Source organism: Chlamydotis macqueenii, chromosome 19 (genome assembly GCF_036417535.1).
Source record: "Chlamydotis macqueenii isolate bChlMac1 chromosome 19, bChlMac1.mat, whole genome shotgun sequence".
NCBI classification, from domain to species: domain Eukaryota; kingdom Metazoa; phylum Chordata; class Aves; order Otidiformes; family Otididae; genus Chlamydotis; species Chlamydotis macqueenii.
The window spans coordinates 6,579,742-6,591,708 of NC_141574.1; the positions used below are offsets into that span (position 1 = coordinate 6,579,742).

The 11,967-nt window shown below is 42.3% G+C and overlaps 1 long non-coding RNA gene and 2 other non-coding genes across 3 annotated transcripts; all 3 read left to right on the forward strand.

The window, feature by feature from the left end:
- Positions 1-2,066: 2,066 nt before the first annotated feature.
- On the forward strand, positions 2,067-4,708 carry LOC147598351 (uncharacterized). The gene is made up of 5 exons (XR_015260587.1): positions 2,067-2,219; positions 3,256-3,279; positions 3,800-3,877; positions 4,148-4,203; positions 4,645-4,708. It is a non-coding gene; the product is annotated as an uncharacterized LOC147598351 (long non-coding RNA).
- LOC147598352 (small nucleolar RNA SNORD49) lies at positions 3,576-3,650 on the forward strand. The gene has a single exon (XR_015260683.1). It is a non-coding gene; the product is annotated as a small nucleolar RNA SNORD49 (small nucleolar RNA).
- On the forward strand, positions 4,498-4,571 carry LOC147598353 (small nucleolar RNA SNORD65). Its single transcript, XR_015260688.1, has one exon. It is a non-coding gene; the product is annotated as a small nucleolar RNA SNORD65 (small nucleolar RNA).
- Positions 4,709-11,967: the final 7,259 nt, after the last annotated feature.

The following is an 11,967-nucleotide window of genomic DNA, read 5'->3' on the forward strand; positions in this document are numbered from 1 at the left end:
TAACCAGTGTATTTTTGCCAGTAAACCTTTGTGTTGTGTTACTGCTTTGAATCCATTACAACCTTTCCTTTTACTGAAAGGAGACGGTAGATACGAATCACACACCGGAGACGGTAGATACGAATCACACACCTGGTTTATGAAGACAGGCTTCTGCATTGTGGTGAACCCTTGCGTGTTTTTAAGCTCAGCAACTGGTTGCGGTCTGCTGTTGACGTTACTGATAAGCACTGTTTCCATGTAAATATTCATAACTTGAGCCTGGTGAAGGACAGACTAACTGGTACGAAGGGCAGAATGGGAATAGAGAATCTCTTCAACTGATACCAAAAGATCTGAACTAATGGATCTGTGAAATCAAGAAGACTGATGTAGGCAAAGGCTTGTGTTCGATGAAGAGGAGCCGTGAACACCAGTTCTGTCTTCCAGGTAGTCATAAATACGCCTTACAAATGCCTCTGTGTTAGTCAAGTGTGTCATGTTTATGGTTTGGGAGGAAGATTTTGTGTGTTAATGAAGCCGTGGTAGCTTAGCTGCAAGAAGAATGGAGGTTTACTGTTGAAGGGACCTATAGAGAGGGGTTTTTTGTTTGTTTGTTTTTTTTTTTGTAATTTTGTCTGATGTTGCTTTTTGATGATGTACAGAGAAGCCTTAAGAAGTGTTTGCCAGTATCAGGAATTCTAGCTTTGGTCTTCCTTAGAACTGCTGGGTTTTGATAATTAAAAATGAGCACTGAATCTTTACTGGATGCTTTTTCCTTAGTGTGGTTAACTTAAATCTATTTGATATAGAGAATTTTGTTATAAGTTCCCTTTTCTTTGTGGTTACCTATCTTGCTCTTAGCTAATGTGTTAATCTTTCACTGAACTCACAGATATCGGCGTATTCCAGATTAGACAAATTACAATTACAATGTAAGGAGCAAAATTAAGTAATTAGAATTATTTGTGTTTAAAAAAAAAAAAAAAAAAAGCAAAACTTACAAAGGTCACCTTTGAGGAATTTGATGCAGAATTTAATGTTCTGCTACTGAGAAGTGCAACCTATGTATTTTACTAAAATGAACTTCTGTTGAAAATTGCAAGAAGGAGTTGTTCAGCTTTGGCTTTTGCTGGAGGATCTGTGCCTCAGAGTAAAAATTTAAATGTAGGTCACTTGTTATAGGACCACACTAGTCCTTCTTCTAGGAAGTGTTTGCTGTTTTAAAAAGTTTCTCTTGAGTAAGGGGTTCAGATAACATTGCGCAAAAGAAATCGTCGTGCGGCAGACTCTGACCACGTGTTGATGGTGAGCCTTGGAAGTGAGCACTTCTGTGTTTTTTGGTTTTTTTTTAATATAAATGATAGGCTATGTGTTTAACAGGGAAAAAGAAAGTAAAAGAAAACTTATTTTCAGTTCAAGATAGTGGAAATAATGAAATTTTTATTTAAACAAATAGAAGTGGTCTGCAGTCACTGACCTATCCCGTTTTGCTGGAACGTAAATCACACAGGACAGCGCTGCTCCCTTGGGGCTTATGCCTTCCTGGGGGCAAGATGAGGGTCCCTGCTTCGAGGTGTAGCCTGTCCCAGCCCAGCTGTGATGAACCCCGTCTCCTGACTAAACTTGGGGCCCCAGCGAGGCTGAGAGAAGCCCGGAGACGCAGCTCCCGCCCCCGCCGCGCTGCAGGAAATGGCCGCCTGGGCCCACCCCGCCCTGCGGAAGCAGTGGCACGGCCTCCTCCCCCCGCCGCGGGGTGGTACGTCCCAAGCCTTTATAAGTGGTCGCCGGCTAGCGTCCCTCCCTTTTTTGCGTGCTTGGCGGTGGGTGAGGAGCTGCGTGCGGGGCTCCCGTGCGGGGCCGGGGCGGTTGGGCGCTGTGGGAAGCGGGCAGGGTGAAAGCGGAGGCCGGGCTTGCGGAGCGAGTGGCCTGTTTCATTGAGCAGGCTGAGCCGAGGGCTTCCCCCGCGCTTAGTGGTGGCGTCCACCGCGCCTCCCCGTCCCCAGGGCCGCTCGGCATGGGCCCAACCATTTGAGGGAGCGATGGGGGGGCGGGGGGGGGGGGGGGTGAGGGCCGCGCGCAGGGCAGGGGAGGGAAGTGGCCTCGGAGCACGCGGCGCCTGACTGTCCTTGTCCCCTCAGGGCGGCCATGGAGGGGGACACCGGCACCGGGCCCTCCCGGCCGCCGAGACCCCGCGAGCGGGGCTGGAGCTGCCCTGGGACTGCTGAAACGGCTCCCCGGTAAGTCGAATAAGGGGCTGTGTTGGGTTGGGAGGCCGGGGAGCTTGCTGTGTGCGCCAGGGCACGCCAGGCAGGGCTGCTGTTTGGTGCTCGGGCCGCAGTCGGGGTGGCGATGCCTTTGGCGAGCTCGCGGAGCTTGGAGCGAGGCTTGGGGAGGGTAAACCCTGTTAACATTCGGTTATTTCCTCCGTACGAGTTTCCTGGCTGTAAGAAAGACTCCTTTCCTTGTAGGGGCCTACAAGAGAGCTGGACAGGGACTTTTGAGAAGGACTTGCAGTGATAGGTCAAGGGGTAATGGCTTTAGACTGGAAGAGGGTAGCTTTAGATTACATATAAGGAAGAAATTATTTACTGTGAGGGTCGTGAGGCTCTGGTACAGGTTGCCCAGAGGAGCTGTGGATGCCGCATCCCTGCAAGTGTTCAAGGCCAGGCAACCTGGTCTGGTGGAAGGTGTCCCTGCCCAGCGCAGGGGGTTGGAACTGGATGATTAAGGTCCCTTCCACCCCAGACTATTCTGTGATTTCAGGCTGGTCCCTTGCTGCTCACAGTGTCACATATTGCTGGGGCAGAGTCCTGCCAAGCTCAGGGCTGTGCAGATGAGACCTTCTGTGGTTAGTGCTCGACATTCGTATGTCTTCTATGGATTTTTATGACACTGTTTCTAGTGAACAGGTCACTTGTTTGTTTGTTTGATGTGCCAGACTCGTTCTGTGCAATGAACATTACAACCTTAGAATTGCTGTTGTGTGGAAGTTCAGTTTAAAAACTGCCCTTATGGCGATTGCAGTCTGGCAAGCTTTTCTAAGTTTACTCAGTGAAAACAGTAGAGAGATTTGCTGACTATTGAAGTCATATCAAGATTTTGGTGAATCATAATATAATCAACAGATACAGGTGGAATTACAAGAAGACTATTGTTGTGAGGATCTGGGTTTTGAAGCTTTTTTTTTTTTTCTGGATAAACATATTTTACAGTTTTCTAAAGTTACTGCTGAAGAGTGTGCTATTAATGCTTCTTTTGCTTTTGTTCCCACAGCAGAAAGGTCTCTTGAAGTAAAGAGTAAGTTAATGTTTATTTTATACTAAGCTGCACGAAGTTGTTAAGAAAGTTCTAGTCCTTTACTTACATGCTAATGATGTAAAGCAGTTAAATACAGGACTGCTAATTGAAAATAACTTGTCGTAATTACATTTTAAATTAAGTTAAACAAATAAAAACTAATTTAAACTAGTTTTATGTACCATTAAGTTAACACAGCTAATACATTTTATAAAGAAAGTGGAAAATGTACAACAGTTGGTTTAAGATGAAACAATTACTGTGTTTTAAGTAGTCAAATACAGAAGTTGTTGGCTGTTGATGATGATAACCCTGAATAGGAAGTGCCGTCAGATGCGAGAACTGACGATAACCTTCTTATTTGTCTGAAATACAGCTATATGCATGCAGAGTTTGCATTGTCTGGAAATTTGTCTTCTAGAACTACTCAGGCAACTTCTGTTTGTCTTTGCTTTCTGTGAAAAGTGCTTTTGTAATATGTAGCGTAGCTTCAAGTCCATCTGTTTCACTTTCTCTGCAGAGCCTGATCTTTTCAGAGAAATGCCGCATAAGTAGGACTTGGAGCAGGTCGGTCTGTGTAAATGGCCCTAACATGAAGGTAAGTGTCCATTTCACTGGACCATGTAGAGCTTTATACCAGGTGGAATCTAAGTTGAGAATGAATGAGGCTTATAGGCTGCCAAAAACCTGAGTGGCTTATTTTGTAGGTTCTAGCTTTGCAGCTTAAATCAATCTACTTTCTCTCCCCTCTTCCTTAAATTTTAAAGACCTGTGATGCTTATTTCCCGGTATCTGTATTTAGGTATAGCTTGCAGGTCTTGGCTGCCATGTACTAACTGTTACTAATATCTGCCAATTGATGTTACAGCTCTTCACAAGTCCTCTGGAAGGCAGTGAGACGGCAGGAGCAGGAAATTCTTCTGGGTGAGTTTAATATTTGGTGTGCTGTTAGTTCTTAGTGATGGTTTTTGGTTACAGTCTTAAAAATGTTACTTAGTTGAGAACGTTCTTGTTGACTGTTTCTATTTCTGTACATTCTTAGCCCTAGAAGTGTAGTTAATGAAGTTCTGGGGAAAAAAAAATACTTAGCCTAAAATACAGACAGTAAACATGTAAGAGCAGCTGTCTTCTGCAGTACAGTTTTGCTGACAACACTGTAGAGCAAAGGGATAAAGGTTTTGCTTCTGGTAGAAATTTATCAATTTGCGTAACGATATCATGTGATGAAACTAACCAAAAATTGCTGGAATTACCGGCAGATTGACTGGTGGTGAGCAAAGGTTTTTCTGATGATATCCTTTACCTTAACAAATGGGTTAGTAGCTGGCGTTGAATGGTTAACTTACCCATGCTGTTGTATTACAGGTGTTTATGTTGAAAACGTCTGAGGAAGAAAGAATCCAATAAAACATGCGTGTGAGCTTGGGGACTAATGTCTGTAAAGACTACATACTTTTCTGCACTAAGATGTTAAGAAATGATAACAATTACACAGTTTTGATTACACATACATTAAAATTCTCTTTCAAAAAAAAACCCCACTGGGTCTGGTTTTGTCACCTTACTGTATTAAGGAATGACTTTCTATTATGCAACACATTTTTAGTAAACGTGTGCTTGAGTACTCCTATGATTTGCTATAATATGATAAACTAGATAAATACACACTGCAGTAGATAATGTAAATGGATTTTAGTTGTATAAGCATTCTATCTGGTGCTTGGTAATTTAGTTATTTTAAACAGTTTAAACAAGTGATGCTAATACTGCTGCTGTCATTACAGGAGAGATTAGGCCTTAAATACCTCTACAGCAAGAAGAACAAATGCTACTATTTCTGTAGCTTGTTTCCAGGCTTGCCGTTTCTTCATTGTTTTTTAAAGACATTTTTAAAAGTAAGTAGCAGGATCTGTTGCTGCAGTAATAGCATTCTAGCCGATGTTCTGCATATCTTCTAAATAATAGTCCAAATGTGCAAATCTAAAATTAATTGCCAGATGTGGGCAAAGGGAAAAGAGACTTATACTGTGCAGCTTGTCAGTGTTCTTCAGTGTCCCTAGTAAGAGTTAAAAAAGGCTGCTTTTGTGATAATGGCTCAATGATTCTAAGGCTGGTCTACAGTAGAGTTAGATAAACAGAAGTACAAAGGTTTGTGGGGAATGTTGGGGTCTTAAAATGGAGGTGTATAAATGAGAAAAACAGTATCTGAGGCCAAAGCTGCCTGTAAGTATAGCTGGCAGGCTATACCGCTTCAATGCTCTTTGTATTTATAGGAGGTGTGGAATGTAAGGGTCTCATCAAACCTAGAATGATTGAGGTGTCTGCTGAGCCAGACTTCCTGCAGATGTTGCTGATCATTTTGCCCACTTGGTGTCACCAAGTGAAAGATTTCAGTAGCGTCTTTAGCGTGTGCTTTCTGAAAAAGGTCATCAACAAATGAATTCCTTGTGAGCATGTGCTCGTTCTGTGCCAACAAGGATTGAAGTAATGTCAACTGTACAGCTCCCAAGTAGAAGATAAGATCTTGTTACTCCTTCTGAAAACGATGAAAACTTTCACCTAATTGGAAATTTTGGCGGAGGGGGTGTGGCGAGGAAAAAGCCATTCGGGACAGCCAACAAAACAGCCAAAAATGGTCATTTGTGATTAGTAGTATTTTTACTGTAGTAACTTAGTGTGAAGAGTTCTTGTTTGTCATAAAATAAAAATAAAGGATACAGCTTTACCCAGGGGTTTGTAGTCCGTAAAACCACTCCCACGGTGCAAGCTTGCTTATTTTCACGATGGAACAAGGAAAAGCAGTGGTGACAGCAGAACGTAAGTGCTGTTCGAGTCCTGGGTCACAGATGAGACTTCAGGGATTGCCCCAGCTGTGACTACACTTCCCTGTGCAGTAGGTAAAGACCTGCATTTGTTTTTTTGACTGTTTTACCTCCTGACCAATTGCCTGGAAGAAAGAAGATGCTCTGGCTTGTTGCTGCCCATCTGGCATCACAGGGCAGTGTCCCTGTCTTGTCTAATAGCACCAGCGAGCCAAGCTGTCTGATGGCTGTGGAACTGGTGGAACTAGTACAGGTATCTGTGCTTGGGGGGCAAATTGTATGAAATGTGGGATTTCAGAGGTTTTTCTCCTTGAAAAGTCAGTTACATACTTCAATCACAGAAGAACAGGTTTGATGTTTTTTAGAGAAATGTCAAAAAGCAATAGAGTGCCTGATAGTACAATGTGCAGGTAAATTAATCGGGACTTTTTTCCTAGGAACATTACTGTAAGACAGGCAGGGTTTAATATAAACGTTCAACCCGGGTAATAGAGTATGCAAAACTTGTTTGGAACTAATTAGTTTCTTTTTCTCTGAATTGGGTATTTGAGCAGTATGAAGAACAGATTGATCCAATGTTTATTTTAATTAAAATTTTAAAGCAGAGTTACATTCTATTCCAAGTATTTAATGAAACAAAACTATTTTTGCCTGATGTTAAGAGCTTGTGTATTAGAATGTGTTGAGAGAAGACATTTCTTAGCTGATAGGATACGCATTGGAAATAATTATTTTAAAGGTTTTAGAAAGAGCACAAGGCATCTGCCGCCTTTTTATAAATGAGAATCTGTACACCATTAATGACATTGGTGGTAAGTGTAGCCACATGCCCTTAGTAAACAAACAACTACAAATTTTTGCTTGGCTGTTTACTGTATGTGCTGTTTAATTTGCACAAGATCACGTTTGTTGCAACTTGTTTTTTGTAATTGTTCTTTCTGGTACATATCAGAATTATCTCATTACGATAGAGAAGAGTAGATCTGGGAATACTTGTGTAACCAGGGAACTTTATCCTGGGTTGTCGTTACAAGTTGGTGGTATCTATTATAGTAAACTATTCATGAGCTCCATTTTAGCATTGTTTATTGTTTTAATCAAAACCAAAATTCCTCAGCAGGGATCTTCCAAAAGGCTGGGTTTTGCTGGGATGAATGAATGGAAAATTGTTATTCCTATTAGAATATAGAGCCTTTTGAACAAAATATGTACCCTAAACATATTGCTATGATCTTATACAGGAATATACATAATCTTACTATTTATCTTACAATGCTTGGGGTGAGGGGAGATAAAAATAATTCTGTTTTGATTACATTTGGAGCACATCAACTTTCCAGTGTTAGGGATTAAGCAGCAGAAAAAAATCCTGATTTAAGAATACAATTATTTTGGAATTTCTAAATGTTTAAGAGAACACTTGGCAGGAGTCCCTGGCGCTTAAGAACAACCGTGGATAAATCTAAAATAGATGAAAGGATTAAAGCAGAAAGAAAAAAGTATCTTAGAGTGAAGCAAAGAATGGCTGAGTGCCAGTTTTTAGCAATAAGATGACAATGTCATGCAGTAGAAGACACGGGTTACGTATCGTCCACAAAATACGTGCTGAGACGGCTGACCTGATGGAGGGTGGCTGCTCTGGGTAACATTCTTTCTGTACTGAGGTGATGTAGAGGATGCCAACTGCAAAAATACTGTGATGTCAATATGCGTTTAGTAGTAACAGCTCGAATCCTCAGGCTTCTTTTTATACAGCGCACTGAACAAGGTGGGATGGGACTGACCTGTAATCTGTTCAGGGAGTTTATCGTGTGACTATGGTAAGAGGCAGGAACTGCGGGCAGCTCCTCACACATCGCGTTTGAGGTAGAATAAATTAGAATGGACGTTGTGCAGGTAGTTTCCTTGCACAGGCCAGGGAAGGTGTGCTGGTTTAATGTGTGAAAACGATGAAGGACAGGAAAGCAAGCATGGTGTGGCTTGTGTCATCGGGAGGAGGGACATTAACGTGGGGAAATGGCTGCCTCCCGAGTACTCGGTTTCCTTTTTGGAAACCGAAACCTTCACATTTCGTGTAAATGCTGGTTATCATCATTATTTCTTGATTAGTATTATAAAGCAATCATATCTATATCAGCATTAAAATAATCACTCTTGCAAAACCACAAATTACTATAATTAAGATATCCCCACTATTAACTGAAATCTAAAGCTGTGTTCTTGGCTTAGTAGCTGCTGTTTCAGCTGAATCAGTTTGAGCTGGCTATATCCACTTAATAAGAAAGGACTCCTGCTTCAACTCTCCTTCGTTTCAAATTAGGAAAAGAGAAGCAAGGCACTGTCAAAGGAGTTGCTGTTTTCTAGCAAGGAACAACTAAGACATTGGTGTTGTGCAAAGAAAATCAATGGCTTTGTTTTCTTCCAACTGCCACATCAGCAAATGCTTTGTTAGAATTTCTCAGATGAGGCAGCAACTCTGAGTTGCTCTGAGCAAAGAGTGAAGGCTCAAAATAGCTGGGGGGGGGGTGTTTCGCCTTTTTCACGCTCACCCAGGCCTGAGGCTCAGCAATGTTCCTAGCACCTTGATTGACTCGGTGCTGCCAAAGCTTTATCACATTTCACGTGTTCCTGTAAAGAAGTACAAGGTTGATGCATCATTTAGTGGTCTGGTAGGACAAACATACACTTGATTTTGTCAGTTCATGTGATTTTTGTGTCTCGCTTTTATGCTTAAAATCAATTTTAGCCGAAATGTTATGAACTGATCCTAATACTGCTCAAAAATTGTAAGAATTTAACGGGGAATTTGATTTAGAGCATGCAAGGAGGACGTATTAAACAACATTAAATTCTTGGTGCCTCTGACCTTTAATTCAGGAAGAGGGAGAATAAAATTTGCCCTCTTTTACCTCCTGACACTGGAGCCCACAAGATGGGGCAGTGATCAAGTTCAGAGCACTTATTGCAGAGAATGAGATTTTGCAACCTTGGAATATGCTTGCTTGGGGAAACATGGCTTTACTGCTGGTTCCTTCCTGGTTGTCTAATAAGATTTGCAATTTCGATTAACACGCAGAGAGTCCCCCGCACAGTGAAAATACCACTCTTTAATTGGCTAATAATAATGTTTCTTAGCGTAGGACCGTCAAAGGCTGAGCCTCTGTTTTCTTTGGCACTATGCAAACCCATTGCATCGGTGGTCCCAGCCTCGGAGCTTTTCTGGTTTAAACAGACAGCAGTGACACCAGAGTGCATGAATAAACACTGTGATGAGGAGCCAAAGGAGTTAAAAATATAGTTTTGTTTAGTAAAAATATAAATACTACATGAAGAATTACTTGCCCTTCATTACCTTTCACTCAAATGCGTGCAGCCTCCAGACTCACGAACCTGGCTGCTTGCTGAAGCCCCCGGCTTGCGCAGCAAAGCCCAGCTGTGTCTCCTTGGTGGTGGGTGCTGAGCGTCAGCTCAGCTGAAGTCAATAAACACCTCACAGCCCAGCACCTGCCTGTGGAACTGTAAAACCTGAACAAAATACAAATGAGAAAATCATTTAGATGATAGAGACTGAATGTGAAATCCCTGCTGTTTTAATCAACTTGAAATGTTCAAAGTTTAATCTTAACAATTAAGACCTTTCCTGTACATGTGTTCTTTTTTTTTTTTTAGCTAGACTCTGTTAGTTTTTGCAAGTCAATACTTTTTCATAACAGGGTTTTTATTTGTAATGGTTTGTGGTAAAATAATTGCATAGCACAGCTGCAACATGAACTCTCTAAAAAAAATTAAATAATGATCGATATTTCTAACGCTGCCTATGGCTTTCTGGTGAGCTGTCCTTGGGGTTTTCTTATAATTTTTAGTTTATTTTCTAGATTTTTTTAGTGGCTTCCTTGCTTGTGCTTTTCCAGATCCTGTAGGAGGATAGTTTCTTTGGGTTTTCATGTTGTTTCTCCAGGTTATCTGTTTTTCTTGTATCTGCATGCATGCTAACTGCATTTGATGGTTTGTGTTGGCTGTGAGTTTGTGTTGGGTGCCGTTCTTAACTGAACAGTGGAATAGGTTTGAGGTTTGATAGCACATTCAGAGACAAACTTCCTAGCTAAGTCACAACATATCACCCAGATAAGTTTTCCTGAACAGCTTAAACTTTATTAATAAATACCTGGGTCAAGGTACTAGTGGTAAAGAATACATCCTATAGCCATTCAGCTATCAGAGCCCTCACCTGACAGCAAATGCCATACTGGTGTTGAGGTGATCTATGAACGTGTCCAGCCCACAACGACAGCAGATGAAATGCCTGATGCAATGCTTTTCATCTCTTGTGCCTCCATCAGATAATCTTGAAATGGTCTGCCAGCGTTCCTGGGAAGCCGTGTTACTTCCTCGTTACAGACGAATAAACTGGAAATCAGAGCCTCGCTAGGGTGGGTGAGAAACGGGAAGGCCAATTTGGTCAGTTGTTGGATAAAGCAATTTCACTTAGCGGTGTCGGATCAGATATTTATTACCTTCAACTATAGCAGTAAATAAAATCTTTGTGTCAAGTGGTCCTCGGGATGTGAAGTACATAGAATACCTGCTGTGAAGATGATGAGAATTGTTTCAAAGCAAGGCGCAGACTGGGAGCTTTGAAATGCATGGTGATTTCGGAAGGTAATGGGAAGATGCTGTACCAAGGTATGTGCACTTTTGAGTTTGATTAATATGTATCCTGTCATCTCTAAACCAGCCTGTACGCCTCTGTGCTGAGGGAGGAAGATGCTCTGTGTTTGCAGGAGGCAATATAAAGCTTTTGTGTCAGCGCCAGGCTGTTTGGTAGTCCAAAACGGGAGACCACATCAAGGAGAATGTATTTCAAAGCTGCTGCCTTTAAGCTTCAAAAAGGTCTTTGGAGATGACAGCAACGCTGTGTCACTTGGCAGTGTATCAGCAGCTCAGAGGCTAAAGCAGAGGGGGGAAAAAAAATCAGGGAGGAGAGCAGGACCAAGGTAACAGCAACAACACCAAAACTGATTGAAGAACCGATGTGATACCCAGAGCTGGGTGCATGGATGAAGGGACAGCTCTGGTCTGATGGCTGCCCCTGCTCTGGGTGGCTGTTGGTGAAGTTCAGCCCATTTTGGAGGTTGGTTTCTCTAGTGGTTGTGTGAAAACTCGTTAGCTTGTGTCTTTGGGGAGAGTTTTTGGTACAGAGGCTGCTCTGCTTCTAGGGGAACTCCTCTCATCAAGGGAGCAGCAGGTTAAATAAGGTCATCAGGTTTGCAGGTGGGACGTGGAGGAAACTGGAGATTATGGAAGTTGGAGGAAATGTATAAAAAGAAAGTAGAAAGTGGCAGTACAGTTATGCTGTCCTTAAGGAAACTTTTTCCCTCCTTAGCACTTCTGGAGAGCATGTTCAGGAGCACAGTCACTGTGGGTGTGGGTTTTTGGTCAGTTCAGAGAGGATATTTGTGCAGAACCCTAACTACAAAATGAGATTTAAACTGTCAGATGCAGCAGAGGCTTTTTTACCAAAGCCTGTAGGTTCATTCTTCACAGGCATGTCTTATTCCTGATCTGAGGGATGAAAATTACATCCGATCACTCTGGCAATTTCCCTCATCCCCCGATAATCTGATCACCTGTTAAAAAGCAAGGTCTGCAGGTCGTTGCAAGAAGGGGTGGCCCAATCTGTGCTGAACAACATTAGAGCATGAATAATCTTACTTAAAGCCTCACAGACTGATGCAGGGCTGGGCTTGGATGAGGTCAGGACATCTGACCCTTACTGATTAAATAGCTGGTGCTCGTTGGGGTCCCCAGGTGAGGCTGCTTACCTCCATTTTGTTTTAAGTCCACCTCCCATTTATTCCTCCTCTGA